The sequence below is a fragment of the Lingula anatina genome, chromosome 1 (genome assembly GCF_051362555.1).
Source record: "Lingula anatina isolate TDL-2025a chromosome 1, LinAna3.0, whole genome shotgun sequence".
In the NCBI taxonomy this organism is placed as follows: domain Eukaryota; kingdom Metazoa; phylum Brachiopoda; class Lingulata; order Lingulida; family Lingulidae; genus Lingula; species Lingula anatina.
In genome coordinates this window covers 44327066-44347544 of record NC_141767.1, presented here as the reverse complement: position 1 = coordinate 44347544, position 20479 = coordinate 44327066, and the positions used below count along the sequence as shown (strand labels likewise).

Below are 20479 nucleotides of genomic sequence, written 5' to 3'. Positions count from 1 at the left end.
CTTTTCGACTTTAGCAGCGGGAAAGAAAAATATTAAATGCCCAAAATGAAAAAAAAAGATGCTACATGTATCTGAAAATATCAACACATTATCTAACGAGTGTCGTCATTTCAAGTTTAAATTACTCACAAGGTCATGTTGCTACCGACATTAAAATCTAATAAAATCTTTCCCACAAAGAAAATACCGATGCCAAGTGTTGAGCGCCCAACATATACCCAAAATTATTCCTCTTATCGTTTTCCCCCATTCATGCCACACGACCTACTCTCTTGGACAGGTTAAACATCGATAATTGATTCAAAAATAAAGGGACTTAATCCCGTCATTATCCAGATTGTTTGTGCCCACAAGTCAAATTTCACTAGAATTAAGTGTGCTCGTCTCTATGTTTCCATGAGATGTGAACCTCTTTTTAAAGCGACCATTTTCGCAGGTGCACCGCAACATTCTTTTTTGAGGGTTACTTGTGATGACAGTCGACATGTTCACATCTTTTCTTGTTGTTGCTGTGTTCGTCATCCATGTGAGAGGGTTGTTTATCTCAGGTACGGGAATTTATATTAGTTAACGTATGTGAACGTGAGCGCGTGCGTGCGGATATTTTCCGTCAATATAAAATATTCACAGCACGTTGACACCACAAGCGAGTTTCACCGCACTGTATATTTACATACTATGCCAAGATTTACTACAGTTGGTAATTACTTCATATATACATGTGGAACATATTATAGGTAAAATCTAATAATTTGGAATGTGCTGAATCTTAGAGCCTCAATTTATTCTTAAATGAATGCGATATTATAGAAGACCGATTGTTTTAAGTTGAACAGTATGTTATTTCTATTGTTCTTCTGCTTGTCTTTCTGTTTGTGTTCATGGAGTTCCTGATAGATTGAACAAATCGGTAAGTGAAATTTGTTTATTGCTATGACGTAGGAAACGCAGCAGGCCACAACGTGTACGAAAGTTGCGACTTTGAAGTCGGGTTTTGCGGCTGGTCACAAGATATCGCGTTTGACAAAGGAAACTGGAAGAGGTGGAAAGGAAGGACACCCACGCGATATACTGGACCAAATGTGGACCACACTACAAATACAACGACAGGTTTGTAACTCATCAACGAAAAGATGTCGGTTCATCCTGAGAAAATCTTTCTCTCTCTCTTTTAAGATTAAAATCCCTCAAACAATTTTCAAAAATGTCTAATTCTTACAAATGCGTTCCATTTGGTTATTAATTCTCTTTGGAAAAAATGTTTTGTAAACTTTGAGGATATTTTATTTCCTTCCAGGTTTTTACATATACATGGAATCAAGTCCCATGAAGCAGGGGGATAAGATTCGACTTCTTTCACCCGTTTTCCAAGCGAATTTGAGCAGTAGTTGTTTTGAATTTTGGTACCACATGTTTGACAAACCTTTTGACTCTGGTCTCAAGAATCACGATGGTAAATATTAGATGATAATCATAAAACAATTTAAAAGATAACCTATGATAGTTCTGTAAACGTGTCCCGATAAAGATGTGAAGTGGGCCCTTTTATCCACACATAGATTTAAAGCTTGTCGTTTATCATTTAAGCACGGTTTTCGTATTATGAAGCACTTGGTTAACATGAAATATGCGCTTGTTTTCCCCCAAGTTTTACAGAAGGACATCAGTTAAAACAGAATATGAATACTGTAAATTTAATGTTTACCATTGGAAATGTTTTGGTTGCGTGAAAGATGTCCCAATTCAGTTTTTCATTTTACATTAGCCTGTAGTTGAAAGGGAATATATTGAACATGGACATCTTTGACAAGCATGCCTCGTTTAAATGGTTGTAGTAAAAGATTTGTTTACTTCCAGCTGTTGGTGAACTAAATATATACATCACAACAAAGACAATAGCCAATAACACCGTATTTAGTACGCGTGGAAACCATGGAGATCAGTGGACGAAAGGAACAGTGGCCATACCGCAGTTAAATGAGTCATTCCAGGTCTCTCTGTTATCATAATAAAGTTGCTAAGAACATTAAATTGTTATATTTGATTTAACAAACGGCATGTCCGCCCATCTGACGGCACCAGTTCTAATTTTGTAAAAAATTGTTAAACAAAGCCTTTACCATTTAACCATTCTACTAGGCCAGACTAATACTATATCTACATAGTAGATAGATTAACCCAAGCTTCTCATTGACTTTGATTTCAAGAGGCATAGAAAACATTAACAAGAATATTTATTAATTGTTTTAGATAGTTCTGGAGGCTGTGGATATAACTGGACAACCGATAAGTGATATCGCTGTCGATGATCTCAAACTAGGGCAGTGCGAAAGTCCCACAACTGCGGGAGTTTACAATAGCACATTGCTGTTTGCCAAAACTACGCCTCGGGTTGCTAGTGAAAAGTCTACTGTGTCTTCCTCGATGCCCGTGAATAAAGCTACCTCCAGCAGTGAAAATACACTTTCTCGAAAATACAAAGAGAAGATGTTACCTTCGATCACTAGCACCACTACCAACATGTCACCCAGGGAATCGCGTGAAACAACGACGCAAGAAATTGCAAGCAGTTCTAAAACTTCGGTGACTGCTACACTTTCTACTAATTCGTGGACCTCACCATATTCTCTACCCACTATCAAAACGTCTGAGACTCCTAGTACAAGAACCACATTTAGATCATCCTACGAAACCTCAACACAACGAACCAGATATGCGTCTCCTACCGTAGATTCAGCTTCCTCAGAGATCAGCTTTTCTACTGGTAAACAGACCACTAGGACAATATCTGAGAACACTAGTTCGAATAGCCTTCCATCATCCATCCATAGTACAACGTTGACAACGACCGTACCGGTAGATAATTTCACTTCTTCAGTTCAAACGCAAAAGATGACGACATCGTTGTTCACTAAAACCCCTTACGCCACCATGAAAACGAGAGAAATGACGACAAAAGCTCTTCATTCTCAAAGTCCCACAAGTCCGACTACCTATAACATATATTCTTCTTTCAATTCTGCAGTTGCCGGTTCGTCTTCTCCAATACTCACAACACCATCTTCCACCTACTTTGTTAACACAAATGTCACACCATCTTTACCTACCGAGACAACGAGCATGGTGACAGTGACTCCAGATGTGCCCTCTTTGAATACTACGTCAACTACGTCAACTTCCACGCCCACAATAACGACTGCCTCTATTTCGACTTCATCTGTTGGCGTAGATGCCACACCATCACTTAACTACGACACTACACTTAAAGCGACCACAGATGAGCCTACTTTAAACTTTTCTGCGTCAGCTTCGATGCCCGTGTTTAAGCCTACAAACACAGAGACCTCAGTTACTTGGATTAAGTCAAGTGACACGCCTAAGATTTTGGTCCAGACTACGAGTAAAACTCTTCTAAGCAAATCTACTGGGAATATATCCAGTAAACCTACAGGAGCGGTGACATCTCTTAAAATGTCGTCAGTTCGGATGCATACAACGGAGACAGCCCCTAAATCATTCCCTTCGGCACTTGAACCCACTACTGCAAAGTTGAACACAGATTTAAGCAGAAAAACTGCGCCACACTCTTCTAGCGGTCCAACCACTGAGTCTGTGTCAAAACCTAAGTTAACGCCTGGGTTGACTGCGACCACCCTTCCTCTATACACTGCAGGTAAGGGAAAACCGTGGAATTCTTCCAAGGCGATTCACACTACTGTCAGAACCACGCCAATTTCAGCCCAAAATCCTTTAAATACGTCACCTATTTATAATGTAGAAACTTCTTCCCTTGAGACTTCTATCCTTCGTACACAGGCTACTGACATGAAATCCAAGAGTTCTTCTACAGACCATACACATTCCAATGACAGTACCATGCCAGTGACAATCCACAAGACTTCGCAGCTGCAACCAACGTTTACCACGCCGCCTGTACTTACTTTAACTAGCGAATCTACGCTGAAAACTATAGGTAGCACGTCTAAAATGTCGACCTTAGCGCTTAAATCGACCATTTCTTTCCCCGGTACATCGTTTGCTCACCAAAGCACAACTGAAATGTTACCTGAAAATATTTCCATAGGGAAAACAACTTCTAATTTTAACACTGCTCCAACAATAAATCATAAACCAACACCACCGTCTACTGGAGGCACACAAGCCACGCCCCCGTCCACTAGAAGTTCCACCAAAATCGTCCCAAACAAAGAGACTCCGAGGTTAATGCTTACGACATCGCCCGCTGTCCAAACAACCGCCAGCACAATCCGTGCGTCAACGTTAGCGCTGGATACCTCTTCACAGTCTGGAAGAGATTTATCTAGCTCATATTCTACTTCCACGGCCTCCCCTCTGGCGCCCTCTCTGCCTATAACACAAACAACAGAAAATAAACCCAGCACTGATACGTCATCAATTCTAGTACATATGACGTCATTCAGATATCAGACATCAACAGCAAAGATATTCTTAGATACGACGTCACGTCGACGACCAGAACAATTGACACGGGTTAGTGAGACAGTTACACCAGCACATGAGAGGTCGACGGTAACACAGGAAATGGATAGAAGGAAAACTCCACCTTCTACTATTACGTCTCCCACCACGGTAACATTGTCCCGCATGGTGACGACACCTATTTCTACGTTTTCTTTCATTTCGACGATCCCTCCTCAAACGCGTACCCGACTACCCGCTGTACCTATGACAACCGTCACACCAACGTTCATCCGCAAAACAACACACCAGCCTACCAAAGATATGCCAACGTCTAACCTTTCACCAAAGTTTTTTACTCAGTCTTCGATTACCTCACCTCTTGCAAGCACAGGCAAAATTTTACCCGGGACTTCTAGCATCACCTATGAATACCCACTTTCTACACCGTCTACATATCTCACATCGTCAGCGGAGTCCTTTATGAAGACAACGTCACATGTTAAATCCCATTCAACTGTGCGGAGTGGATCATCACTTGCAACGTCAAAAGCCAAGCCGACCGTGTCGTCAGCAGTTTGGAAAAGTATCACGAAGTTACCAAAGGAGAAATTTTTTAAAACTACAGAGGACGAGGGGGTATTGCAATCAAGTACACAACCTTCCAGTCAAGAAAAAGCAGCATTTTCTGTTACAACTACGCCAATGAGTACTAGAAATACTAGAATCTCCCATGAAACCGACACAATCACTGCTGTGTCAGCAAGACAACCAGACATGTCAACGGTGCTGCCAGCAGTAGATGTGTCATACACAACAACCACATCTGCCTCACGAGCAACTCAACACAACACATCTACTGCAATAATAGATTCCAAAATTACTACGACAACAGGGTTGGCTAAAACTAAATTAGGGAAGACGTCTACAGCAAGGAACTTGGTTTTCACAACAAAGCGAGCAAATCCTTCTATAAACCCCGGCGCAGTGTTTTCTTCACCTAGTCCCAGTGATTACACCTCTCAAGTATCAAGTTCGACTGTTGTCTCAACAACGATAAAACACATCTATGGCTCTGTCACATCGACTCAAAGAGCTGGTATCCCAACATCAGGCTCAGGTGACTTATCATTACAGTCAGCAGTAAGTGAACAAACCACCGTAGTGAACTCTGACAAAGCTGAGCAGGGATTGTATGTCCTCCCTATCGTATTCGTAACAGGAGTAAGTGCACTTACTGTTTTCGGGGTGATCGCATGTCTGTTTTATTTTTTGAGGAATCGCCGAAGCACTCAAAACTTTTCGCAGGCTTGATTTGCAAAAAAAAAAAAAAAAAAAAAAAAAAAAAAAAATTCCGTTTAATGTTATTGCATTTTGTTTGGATTAACTTCTTTCACAGAGAGTTGGATTTTTCCATTCGGATTGCTGCAGTGAAGTGTGTTTGAATGATGAAATGTGGTGACATTCATTGCAGCAGGTGAGCGACACAATCGAATTCCCTTCTTACGCGTCTGCTTGACATGACAAGTAAAAAAAAATATTGCATGTTGTCCGTCTTTTCAGAGAGAGAGAGAGAGAGAGAGAGAGAGAGAGAGAGAGAGAGAGTAACCTACAAGCGGCTGATTGAATTCGTCACGTAATCACAATTGATTTTATCGAATAAAAGGGTGTAGAAAACGATGCTTGATTTTTTTAAAATTCTTGGTGAAATAAATCTTCTTTCCCTTCTGTTGCAAACGCGTGACTAACCTGCCTTAAAAATTCAATAACGTGGAAAATAAAAATGAACAGACTGATTAGCGACGATAAACCCGACAAATCTCGTAGCCCTTCGCTTCTTATCACGTCACTTATTCAGTCTAATCTAGTCTATTTTTCTCAAACTGATCACGTTACGCCGATTAAATTAATTCTTGGTTTGTCGTAGAGCCAAAATGGGAAATACAACAATGTTTCTTTATTTCTTGTAGCTTGTTAAGCTCTGAGACGAATTTGTGGGGAACTAATGAAACCATCTTGTCTTCCAGACTCAGGGATATAAATCTTGCGATTTTAAGATTAGGCATGAATAATCTTTCTTTTTGTGTTGGTAAAGAAATCAAATACGTATAAATTGGGAACGCTGATTAGATATTTGAGAAGTGTACAACCAGGGCGCGCGCCCTTGCTTCTCCCCCTCTCTCTCTCCTCTCTCTCTCTCTATCACACACACACACACACACACACACACACACACACACACACACGTTTTCAAACTTTTTTCATTCAGAGGATACATGCGCCTGCTTAATAATTTAAGTCCTGTTAAAATCGTCTCATTTTTATTTCTTTTGTCAAAGGACGTGACCGAAGGGCAAGAGAAAAGCAATCACAGGGAAAAGTAAAATATACAGAGTTATGTTACTCTTGCATGTATTTCCTTTTTCTGTTTTGAGGAATGTCTGCATATTTTAGTTATGTCTGAAAATAACCCCTCAGTTATGTTGGGCATTTGCTGGGCAAACATGCAGACGGCATCACTGTTCAGAGGACACAGGTTTGTGCCCTGCCGGTTCGTCAACCAGAAGAATGGATAGGTAAAAAAGGTTACGTCTTGACAAGTAACCGGGTCAACGGTGTATAAATATGTTGAGTTAAATTGCATTACATTCTTATCAAGGATAAAATCAAAACTTTGGCTCATATTTCAAGGTATACAACCTTACAAACAAACCCAATACCACACTTTGTGTGCGCTGGACAGGGTGAGGATGGCTGAGGGTGAACAGGTACATTTAGACTTCAGGTCACTGAAGTAAAAGACGATCCCAACGGGGTAATTTTTGTCTGACAAACCTAAGAGTCTTTTCTGCGTCGATTGGGCGATTTTTTCCTCGGCGTAATTTGCAGCATAAAAAGGGATGTTTCGTTCGCCGCTGAGAGCGAAGTTGTCGTGTTTTATAAGAAGAATCACTGTTTATATGCAGTGACTGGAGAAGAAGTTTAATGCAAGCGGACATGTTACTGCACAATAGCTGATTTTTTAAAGTTCTCTTTTTGAGGTTTTACGTAAGGACGAGTACTTGACGTTTGAATAGCAGGCCCGTAGTCTGGGGGGAGGGGGGGGGGGTTGGAAAGAAAGAACCCTCCTTTTTCCTGGAAAAAGGTCCCCTCTGGTTAAAATTTAATTTAGGTACACGAAGGTTCCATGGTAAAAGGTCCACTTTTTCAGAAAAAGAACTCCTTCCCTTTTGAAATTGCTGGCTACGGACCTGAATAAAGTATTGAAAAGAATGTGGTGTTCTTTGGCACTCGGCTTTTGATATAAGTCTATTGAAGTACCAGTACCTGACTTAATAATCCATGTATTAATTATTTGTATCTAGGTGAATTTAATCTTATTATCTCTTTTTTAAGTTGCCCAAAGAAATTTTATGACCTTTGCCCCAAGGACTGACACTGACGGGATATGCCCTAAAAGTTTAGTCAAATGAGTTAGTAGGACGTGAAATATCGTATTTTTCTGGGCAACATAAGAGAAGAAATCTGCAAATAAAATAATGAATCCTCTGCATTAAAAAATGACCAGGCAAACCTCCTCCTGTAATGAAACCCTTAATTAATACCCTACAGCCAGCTTTATAAGACAACAAAATAATACAGTGGAAATTTAAGCCGAAGGAAATGCCTGCTAGTAGATACGTTCATGACAGTGTCGGTTATGTGACACATGTGTCACTGTATTCACTAGTTATAAGAATAACATGGAGTTAGCTTGAGGTAACTGAGTTCAATCCCAATATTTTCATTCCTTGTCTTTCAGTCCCATTAAAGAAGGTGGCGGTATTGCACCTACTGTATAAAGCAAAATTGTTCATTAATAATGACGCGTTTAACGCTCACATACCACGGTGAATGAGAGGTCTGGCCTCTTCGCGTTGACAGACAATGATCGCCTGAATAAAAATCTTCCAGGTCCGACTTAATAACAAGGGCCGTAAAGGCGCGGTCAGTTTTAAGCCTCTGGCCTTTAGACTTCGTGGTTACGTAGTCAGGGGTGGTGGTCAAGCAAAACAACAACATTTATGATCCCTGCAAGCCCAGTGTGCACCTGTCGCTGGACTCGAGTCCAGAGGGCAATAAACAGGTGACAAAGCCGTCTTCACCTTAAGGTCCCATTCCTTAAAAACGCTTGCTATCCTACTTAAATGGTTTTTCTCCGACAGAACAATAAGCCACTGAACCGTGCGTCGCTGACCACAACAGATTAATTTAGAAACCGTGAATTCTCGAATACACAGTACTGGTAGTTGCCTTTGATTTCGTTGAATCGGGTAGAAACTAAGGACTGATTAGTAGGCAGTGATAGACTTGCTGGGGCGTACACTACTGGTGTATGCTCTCTCTCTCTCTCTCTCTCTCTCTCACTCTTCACCGACAAGACACCTCATATCTTGTCACCCGTATATTCTCTGTACAACTACCAAAAGGGTGGCTGATGGGTAGGCCTACCACAGATGATTGTCATGAATTACAAGTTGACCGGCTTAATAATATAAGTAGGGTATTTAAGTTTTTTTTTTTTTTTGTAATTTATACCGGTGCTTTTTTATAACTTAACTTCTGAATGACAGTAACTCGCAATACTTTACTCGATCTAAAATACATGCATGTCTTATAAATAAAACACCGGTGATTCGGCTACCGTCAGCATAAAAACATGTGCATTAAGATGGTCATTTAGGTTCTTATTGCCCAGGGGAGCATCGCTAAATGATCGTGATAGATGAGGCGTCACGTACGTACTGTTGTTCAATGAGAGGGAACGCCCATTAGCTGAAGGGCCTCTATATCTAATGATAAAGCATCTTTTCATGCTATCACGTAACTGAAACTTCTTTCCAGATTTCAACTTGCGGAATTTTAATTTTTTATTTTTAATTTAAACGGCAATTGCGGTCATACATGTATATATTTTCATTTTATAATGAAAATGTAAATAGAATTTCAGTTTCGTTTAGTGCTTAAAGCTGGTTAGTCCTAGAGAAAAGGTCGTCGGAATCTGTCAGCCGATTTAACGGAGACAAACGACGACTTTAAATAGAACAGGTGTCTTTTCGTTAGCGCACATACAAAACTTTCTAAAAATTTGTCAGTGGTTGTTCTTTCGTTATTAATGGGGGCGTGGAACAATGACCCTGTAATTCGTCTATGTGTCTTTTAGACTAGAATGATTAAATCACCCATGTGTGTTCAAATCTGTTTGTATATTGTTTCAAAATTGTAAATTGAAGATTGAAAATAACAGAACTACATTTATTAGTCAAAGTTTCTGTTTTAATCTTAATCCAATCGCAACATGTGCACATATATCTGTATGAGAATGGCATCATGCAAAATGTGACTCACTTAGTTTACATTTAACAGTCCGAGACCTGATCTCATGTTTACTGGTACATACACTACCGCCAATACCAACAACAACAACAACACAAAAGACCCACAAGTTAAAAAATATACTGTGCAATGCAAAAATGAAAAAAAAATCGAAATTCAGTGAAAAGTCCTTCAAATAGAAATATCTACGAAGTGGCCCGTGCCATCACTACATTTGTAGGTACATGTACATTGTTTTTTTTTTTTTTGCACACACGGAGTACACGTATATCAAAAAGAGATAAGACGTGCGTTGTTCTATATTTATTTTTGCATGATATCAGTGTCGGTATGCACTGGTGACAAAGGATCATGTCACACAAGTAATCCGTGACATAACTAGAGGCGCGAGACCGAAACGTATTTGAAATTAACAGCGATTTTCGACTAATGCAGCGCGAGCGGTATCCCACCTGATACATGGCCTAAAGCTACGTGGGCATTAGGAGGTGTTCAGTCGAATTGATTCTATTAGCCAATCCCTCCTTATCTCACCCTTATTAACTATAGAGTATTTTTGAAAATGTTAACGCGAATGAGCGCTTTGAAGTTCCCATGTATGATATGTCCAAGCTGGTGGACAGAAACGTTTTGGCTATAACGACAGCGTGTTCATTTTACTGCAGTTTTATGCTGTCACGGTATATGGACCACTAAGTTACCACTTGAGTCGTGATTAGGTTTAGAGTGGACTCGGAGTGTCACTTCTGGCCAGAATAAAGCTCCGATGACCACTTAAGAATGATGTTACCTCCGGCCGATATCTCCCAGATCTCCGGTTCCGTTCGGTCATAAAATACAAAGGCGTATTACCCCAGGGCCTAATGTATTTACTGCGGCCGATTACATATTTGTTACACAAGATTTTAGTGTATTCAAAATGCCGACACGTGTCTCGCAGTGCATTAAAAGACAAAAGCGTACGTAGAAAGATAAAGGGGGAATGAATAAAGGAATGGATGAATAGATGAAAATATGAAAAAGGTTGAATTAACGAACAAATGTATGAATGGGCATACGAATGGATACGTTAACATATTTATCAATTGATCATTTTGAAAAAAAAAAATCAGTAAAAACGAATGAACGAATAAACTATGACAAGACGGTGCCTATACAATGTTGTTAAAATGCACTCGATAAAAATGTAGACTCGAAGGCACAAATGCCCCTCACCGGAACATTACTAGTCCACTCATGAACAAGTTTTCCCTCAATTTTTTCTCTCTCAATGGCACCAATGTACACTTGTTAAAAGAAACACTCTCGGCATTTTCCCCTGTCGAGTGACTTTTAGTATATCTGACGTGAAAAGGGGTGAGTGTTGATACGTCTGACTGTTGACCCTGCCCGGCCCTCGACAACTCAGGTATTTAACAGTCGCAGTGCCGAATGTCACAAACGCATGCATTCGCTCACCTGACAGCAGAGGGAGCAGTGCGCCTTTGAAGGTGAGTTAAAATCATTCTGTTGAAAAAAAAAAAAGAGAGAGAGAGAAGAGTCATATACTAGGTGGGTGGCATTTAACCCATCAAGATACTATAGCTGGACCTTTCCATTGAGTGTTAATTCCTGGCTCTGGCAACCTTACCTGAGAGATACTGCTGGAAATCTGAACGGACTAAAACGTGGCATCTACATTATTTAGAACCCCAGGAGGTAGGTGATGAATTAAAGAGAGAGTTGAATACCACAAGACGATGGCACAGATACGGAAGAAAGATAGAACACTAGCATACAATGAGAAAGGGTGGTATTTAGAATGATAGGGACTTGTTAGAAAACATCATTTAATTCATGTGAAAGCATTTGAAATTGTTTTTTTTTTCTGACAGTTTTAGTTAGGGAAAATGATGTTTAGTAGAGCTCGTCTACTATAACGTAATTCTATATATTTGTGCGGGTATTTGGACTGGTACAAGTGACAGCCTGTGTGCAACGTTATGTACCAGCGATTTCGATGATTTTTGTACGTTAAACCACTTTTTATTGTGCAATTTTACTCTCATCATCATTGCGTGCGCTGGAAAAATATTTACTTTCATAAATAACAAAACTGTCAGTTGCTGATACCCATCGCATTTGAGGTCAAACCAAATGAGCCTACATTTTTCATGCCCTTTCCCTGCCATTGAATCGGCAAGTGACAGCTTAAGGACTTATGTTGGTATTATCATAGAACGCGGTATATATATATATATATATATATATATATATATATATATATATATATATATATATATATATATATATCGAAAATTCAGTAAGAAATGTGCTATCAAAGTGGGGACTCTTTGTGCTAACATTAGTCTGTTTTGTTTCTTGTAGGTTATCATTTTAGTATACAAATAGTAAGGAATATCGTGGTAGAAATGTTTCTTATAAAGGTCTTCCCTCCTGTGGTTTCGACTGTCCTTCTGTCTCTGGGATGTATCTGTGTTCAAGTCACTGATACTTCTCTTCAATATAAAAAGTTCAGTTGCAGGAACTTGAAACCACAGTATACTGAAGCTACCTTTTTTCACAAGGAATGATATTCATCGTGTGCTTATGCGTGTTTTGGAGATATAAACGCTGGAAAAGATGTATGCAAAAGTACATTAATAACGGTTTGCCATTTGCTTTTTGTGAAATGCATTGAGATGATGAGTTGTTATCTTTTTGCATGCCAGTGGAAAATATACCAGTCTTGTGACATCAGTGTATGGTATGCGTACTTGTGAAATAATACCGCAAAATGTAATAAAACACGTTTTATCAGCTATATTATGAAACGTGCTACTACGGCGAAGTCGTTAATATACCGAATATACCGCCTATTATCACAGCTTGTTATTTGAATCTGATGCAGCCATCCAGTTCTTTGCCTTGCTCTCTATCCCCTTTTCTTGTACTTACATTTTTATTGCTTTTGACTGGGCCTGAAAAATAGACTTTTGATTATTTGAGAATAAAGGGGAAAAATAAGTAGAGCAAAAAGTAACACAGCCTGGGTCCGCGGTCACTCGAAGGCGTGAGGGGTCATACGCCCCGGGCATTGGCCATTTACTGTTAGAGAGCAGTAATAGTCATATAACAACTATAAAACTGTCAGCCTTAATGTTCATTTAACACAGTGACCGTTTATGTTTTTTTTAAACATGATGTTTCATATGGACAGGTAAATGAATATTGGCATAAACCGCGTGATAAATGTGCAGATTAAAGTAATATCGCGGCCGCTCGTAAAAAAAATAACGAGTGGTAGACTAATCAGACTGTTTGGTGCATTTCGTAAGAAAAAGGGAATGTGATGTCAAGTAGTCAAAGATGCCCATTTTATGTCTTTATGAACCCTAATGGAAACCTTATTGTGCATAGAAAAAGAAAAAAAACAACACTCGACGACAGACAGGCATGCATTCAGACGGGCGGGCGGACGGACGGACGGACGGACAAACAGACAGACAGGAATACAGACGGACGGACAGACAAACAGACACGCACAAACAAAGGTAGAGGGGTAATTACATGTATATGCACGGTTAGACAAGCGAACATTTGGTGAGACAGACGAGTGGACTAACACTAGGAAAGACAATGGCATACAAACAAATAGACAGACAGACAGACAGTCAAACGGACAGACGAACAGACAGACAGACAGACTGGTGTGGCGGGCTGATTGGCTGGTAAGCCGAAAGCCACGCGACAATACATAGAGGCGGGCAGACACACAATAAGACTGACAGACATGTGGATGGGCAAACAGGTAGATATATAGGACAATTAACAACCAAAACGCATAAGATCAAAGCACGAATTCCCTTTGACCAAAAAGAGAAAAAAAACATATGTAGGACAGCCGGTGAAAAAAGTAATGGCATAACCATTAAAATATTTCCTACATAAATGACCTCAGGTCCGCTAACCAGTCTGACCAGGTAGCACTGGGACCACCGTGTTATGACGAAGGGGTCTGTCAGAATGATAAAAGTTTTCTCGTTTTCTGAAGGTGGGTCGTCTCAATCAAAATAACCACACTACAAGTCACATCGGCTAAGGGATTGGCTGGCAGACAGTCTTAACCATTATGGTCACTACCTCTTGACCAGCACATTACCCGGGGTCAGTATTCTTTTTGGCAATTGCCCTTTGGCAACCATATGGAACAGCCAATGGACACTTCGATTTTGGCTGGATCTGAACAGAAGCAATTTGATGAAATTGTGAAAAGAACCAACTTAGTGTGTTGTTAGTGGAAGAGCACGACAAGGGCCAACAGGCAGACAAGGCACATGGTTAAGTCATATTTTTATCCACTGCTGTCTGCAGTTCAATGAACTTCCCCAATATTCGAACTTCATGAAATGTTAAGTACGGTTGAATCCTGTATAATAAGATCATACATCGTAAGAAAATCAGACAGACAGATCTACAACAATGAAAAATGCAGACAGTATCTACGGATTACATGACAAATGATAGATGGACAAACAATGATATAAATTGAATAAACATAAAGCCATGCACACACGTACACAGCATGTACGTCAATGAGGAAGCAAGTCGTTACAGTATCATTAAAGAGCAAAACCTCTCGATTCATTAAAATGTAAGTCTTTTTTTCTGACTCACTCCTTAATTTCGGGTGTGATACAAAAGCTGATGTCCTATGATGAATATCAGGCTCTCGTGCGTGTGGCTGGAAACTTATTGAATAACACTGCCATTAGATCATCGCCGACCCCAAGAGTTTTACAAGGTTTTACATTATCTCTTTAACAAATAAAAAAGTTCATGCCCCCTCTGTGTGCCACTCTACGGTCTTCTGACATGACATTTGTCGGGGTGGATCCATTAAATTCGAAAGAGCACGGCAAGAACTCGAAATATTTTGGTTATGTGGTTTTTTTTGTAGAAGATATAAATTACATGGTGAACTTCTATTCCCAGGTGGCTCCATGTCAACGATATATATATATTTGTGCTTATGGGACACCAGACTCTCCTTAATGAAACGTGAATAGAGTCAATAGAAAATCATCAGTGATACATGTACATGCAGGAGAAAAGGAGTATCTTGATCCGAAATCTGAACCTTGGCTCCATATGCAGGTGTAAAGTATATCTTGTTTGTCTGCTGGACACATTAAGAGACAGCGCTGTATATGACAAACAAAAAAAGCCTTTTACATGTATGATAAATTTCACTTTTGTAAATCCTCGCCATATGAGAGAGAAAAAACGATATATAAACCTATTCATGAATGATAAAAGCAAAGTTTAGGGACTCTTCGAAAAATTACAAAGAACCTACATCGTTAAGTTTTTAATACCAGAGCCAATTTACTGTATTATTGTCCCTTTTTATATAATCTGAATGTGTTATTAAAACTACATGTAGGACCTAATGTAAGTCTATTTCACATAAAGAATACAGAAAGTCTGTATACGAAATAAGGGCCACCATACATTGTACACCTTGTATAATGGGTTCTAAGGTATGATCCATATGTACCTTGGGTTTTCTAGAAAAAGAAGAAAGTGCGTATCATTCTACTTTTTGGCGAGATTTTCCTCAGTGACTACATCACGGGTATGCATAGCGTACAGTTGTATTCTATTTCTGATTTTTAGAGTTGACTGTTCAACCTCAGAAAACTAATTCACTTCGTTAAAGTCAGCTCTTTATTCTCGAGTATTTCATTATCGCAAAAGTCTGTATAAGTAAAATTGCCTCAATTCACAAGAGGATGATTTAAAATATTTACAACAAAGCAGATCTGTTTTTGTACGAAAACTGATGAAGCTCACACCCCATCATCATTGTCTGGAATTTTCTCACATGTCACTGTATTTCCTGTTCCATTGATTGGGAAAAAATCAGAACACAATGCTGTCTCTTATCATCGTAACTCGCGTTAGTTCATGAACCGGAGGGTCATAATTCGGCATACGATGTAATAGGAATATTGTGATGAGACCAGTAAATGGCCTACCTTGTAGGTAGTCTTTTGTTAAAACTTGCCTATGGCTAAACACGCCAGTACTTATTCACGGATTCTCGTTAAAAAGGGAAAAATATCCGACTTCATAAATCTGCAAAGGGCTGACGTCATCGTGTACATTTGTACCTATGCTTAGGGTGGAGGGGGAGGGGAGAGGAAACAAATACGCTATATTTTTAGCTTAATCAAAGAATCTTTTATCCATTAAAATGGGGTGTGAAATTATTTTTTCCACCCTGACAGAGTCCAAGTAAATAAATGACACAATAAATGTGACGGGAATGGGTGCTTTCCTTGAATAGCCAATAACAACACAACGCGGATTTTCGCGGATTAATATGGTGCACCTACAAGTTGTCACGTGAAAACGGTATCTACATAACTTTAAAAAATGTAAATAGATGATTATCAAATTGATGTAAGACACCAAACACTTGAGTAACACGACTAAAAGAAAACTGTTACAAAGACTAGAAAATATTCTCTTTTTTTCAACCAAATTCCCCGAGATCCAGCTAGATTCTACAGCACAAATTGACCTCTGACTTCATCCAACGTACATGTAGGTGGTAGATCACTACAAAGCGGCTAATGAGGAAAGGTTTCGGTTACCGGTCTTGACTATGTCATCAGTAATGGAGATCAAATTGCCATAAAGAACACCACATAACTTAAACACGTAACAAGAGGTGTGCGTTCTCAGGTCAATCTGTTTTTTTTCTCCTTTTTTTACACTGACAATACCTCTATAGTTTCCGTTTGCTCTGTGACGCTTGACACGAGACACGGCTAAATTGGCTGAAGATAACGATCTTGTGTGTGTTAAGAGGAAATACATAGTCCCTATGACTTCCCAAGTCGATTTAGTCGCATATTTGGTATGTCTTATTCAAAGAAAAATTCCCATAAAAAAGGAGTATTCATGAAATGCAGTCACCCAAGTCCTATTTCCCGTGTTTCTCTGCTTCTTTATCACGCTTGAGAGGTTCTGTTTCTCTTTTTTAAAACGGTTTGAATATTTGAACATTTAATTCTGTATGAACCGGGAGGTTCCCTGTATAATACGATTGTTGTAACAGTAGTTTGAATGGATGAACTGACGAACCTTACCTATCTCGGGTTATGCTGGCTGTTTAAGTTATTTTTTCAAAAGAATATGTATTGCGTGGAAGAAAATACGTCTCCAACTTAAGATGATGATAAATCAAAGGTTATTCATTACACATGTAATTCCACGGTGTATGAAGTTTCAAACTTTGCTGTCTCGTGGGATTATGTATGGTTGATACTTTTGTACTAGTTTTGGTTCAGTAGCTTTTTTGGTGCTCAATAAAAAATGGTCAGTGATTGGTTTTGATTCATTAAATTCCGGATCTTTTTAATTGTCCATCCTATGTACATGTATAGACATGATCTTAGAGGCACTACAGAAGACAACTGTTAGTGGAGCAGACGATGCCCTTGAAGCATCCCAGTGTCTGGACCACATCCCTCTGTGACACTTACAAAACCACATACCATGATGAAAAGGTAACGCAAGACACCTAAAAGACATAAAGAGGGCTTAATTCGCGCGAGTGACGCTAAATTTGCTTATTATCAACCCAGTAGTAAATCATGATGATTATATTATAAATTGGCTAGAAAAGGAATAAAGACCTTTAAATTGTAACAGATACCGGTTAAAATGACAGCGAGACATTTGCTAAGAAGACGCTTCCTTGTATTGCGTCCCAGACAAGCCGAGCCCTGCCCTTTTCCGCACGACAACAAGCCATGCATTATCTGACGGTGTTACTCGAGTCACAATATCGTTTTCTTTCAAAGAGTCGATGTCCAGTGATAGAATAACATCCCCGGGTCTTTCATTTAATCGACTATAAAGCTTTACGCCGTTGATAAATGACATTTACACCCTGTTATATAGATCACAGTCACTTTTGCGCTCACATATTTGGATGGCGCACAGCGCGTGAGGGCCGCAGGAGGGGAAGCGCTATGGAAGTGGGTGTGATATATTTTCATAGACAACACAAATAACAAGGGAATTAAATGTCCGTCTAAGAAATTGACAAGCACTGATGTATGAACAATGCCATGCCCTCCCGCGATTTTTTCGAGTTCCGATCTCCCATAAAAGGAGTAACGAGTCGTAAAAATGCCACAAGTGCTAAAGCTGGTTTAATATTTACTAACACTAGTTAGCTTCCTGGCGGTTTGAGATCTCACAATTTAATGTTCGCAGCCCTGGGTCAGTTTGATTTGCTTCTGTCATATTTGCAGATCTTGCCATAGTATGAACAAGAGCGTCTGAGTTTTCAGAATGAATTAAAGGCGGTTGCCTTTTGACGGCATGTTTTAATGCAGACGCAAGCCACTGTCAACAGTCCGGCTTCCAACACCTATTGAACGCTTAATTAAACGGTCAAACGAAAATCTATGTTGCGTAAGTTTCATGTAAACATTATGTGCCTTGCTTCGAATGATGAAGTGCGAAAACAAGTAACAGTAAGCATCATTCATCGGTTCTTAAGGCGTTTCCCTGCTTTATTGTCCAATTTTGATAGTACACTGAAGTGGCGTTGCCGGTGTCGGAGACATTTAGGGGATCAAATTTTCTCTCAATTATTTTTAACGTAATAGGATATAAGCAGTCTTTACAGTAAGAACTTTTGAAGTATTGTGTACGTTCTTGGTCTTTGACTTATATATATCATGAAGGTTGATGTCGATCAACTTAAATCCGCTGGTCTCACAAAGGCCTCTTGTTCACACGCATCTAAATGCGTCTCACATTTTTCCACAAGAATTCTTTTTAACGCTGAGTGATAAAATGTGATATGAAGACTAATTTTCATAGTAAACATCTAAATTGAGTAAAATCATACTGATAATATGTATTTGATAAGTTAGATTAGTATATTCATAGGGCGGACTTGACATCAAAACTAGATACAAAAAGTGCCGTGACGCATCGAAAAAAACTTTACGACAATGTGTTTTATTAACACGCAGAATTATTTTACAGCATGTTAATAAGTCATATGTTATGCTTATTACCCAAGTAGGTGTGCATAAAACTCCTACCTTACACGTTTCGTTAATGAAACTGTTTATTTTTCTGCCTGTTTCTTTGCCCAAGTTAATTTTCATACACATAAAATGTGAATCATAATTTAATTTTAAAATCAACTATCATTTACTAGTTGATTTCAAAGTAGTTGTCACGTTGGGGTGAAATCTAAATCCTGTGATTGCGTTTGCATGCTAATTAGTGCACGTATTTTTATTTCCCAGTATTTTACAGTAGGGCAGGGAAACACCAAGATAGCTCTAAGAAATCGATAATATTACACGGACGACTGCATGGACTGTATGCCCAACTCGGGGGCAGTTAAAAATTAGAGGAAGTTCATGTTTTAATCCCAAGTAATCCCCCGGGTGGTAATCGAAACTCCCTCCCTCCGGATAGACAAATCTTTACTTTCGGAACAAGCACTATCAAAACCTCGCCTCGGTTGTGTCTCCCATACGGGGAAAACAGGTGTGGTTGGCATCACTTTACGTCTTAGACAAGCATGTTTAGCCAGGGGTATATCATGCTATCTGGTCCTCAAGCGTGTAACGCGGCTTCCTAACGTGGGGCCGACTTTCAGCGCGCCCCTTGTTTGCGAATCAGACCAGGCGGAATGGAAAGACGAAATAGACCATGCGGCGGAATAATCGGACAATGTGCTATGCAAACAGGCCATTATATCCTTTTTATTCTTGCGCGTTCTGCACCACTTTCATAGTGTCCCTTTTCTTTCATAATTTACTCCAAATTTCCTACAGACCCTCGGGGCTTTTCCCCGCTTGCAATATCCACCAAAGGCTTCTCCCATCTGACTTTCGCTTGTTAGACAGGAATCAGTCACGTTAGACAAGCTATTTGCTCCAATTCACTGAACAGGTAGCACCAGAAGCAAAATTAAGGTACGACATCTTTTTTATTCCGTAATCAAGAAAGCAATTACTTCTGGGTCAACAGACGGGTCGTCATAATTATTCCAAGGTACGTTTGAATACAATGTCTTTTTTTACTCTCGTCGCAAATAGACCAGGTGAATTTGTATATAAGAATAATATCTGTTGTTGAGGTCCTTCGGTGTGTTTCGACTGCAGTGGCGTGTCGTTTGTCTGGCGGTCGGAAAGAGGGCGGAGAGACGTCGAGGTATGTTTGTTGATTGTTTATTTTTATTTTGTGACTAAAATTTTGAGATACGACAAACTCGGCGGTTTAAGTGACACTGGTATGGCGAAATTTGATAGTCACGAGTCTTCTCATATACTTGACCTAAGGGTAATGCTATGGGGAGGACGGTGAGCGGTACGGCGGACTTTACCACTTGTTCTCTTCCTACACAAGCGACTGCACTATATCATATAGCAAGTCATTAAAAATTCAAATCTTTTAACGACCAAGTAATGAGACTGTTTTGTGATCGTAACGCTGCGTGATGGGTCTTTACCAAGGTGTTTACGTTTGCGCTAAGACCCAAGAAACTGTTTATTGGCGTACCAAGACGCTCCCGCAGTAAGAATTTATGACCTAACGTTCTGGATTAAATTTGTCTACACCTTTTCAAAACTAG

At 39.6% G+C, this 20479-nt stretch overlaps 1 protein-coding gene across 6 annotated transcripts in view; it reads left to right on the top strand.

Moving 5' to 3' along the window:
- Positions 1-11288: 11288 nt before the first annotated feature.
- Positions 11289-20479, top strand: part of LOC106168489 (uncharacterized) — an 85489-nt gene continuing 76298 nt past the window's right edge. For 2 of the 6 annotated variants that reach the window (XM_013547555.2, XM_087014086.1), the window contains exon 1: positions 19928-20058. The gene's annotated coding sequence lies outside the window, so the exon portion shown is untranslated. Of the gene's footprint in view, positions 11307-19691; positions 19821-19926; positions 20059-20479 lie in introns of those variants that run through there. The other 4 variants (XM_087014039.1, XM_087014033.1, XM_087014027.1 and 1 more) reach the window with 4 other exon arrangements.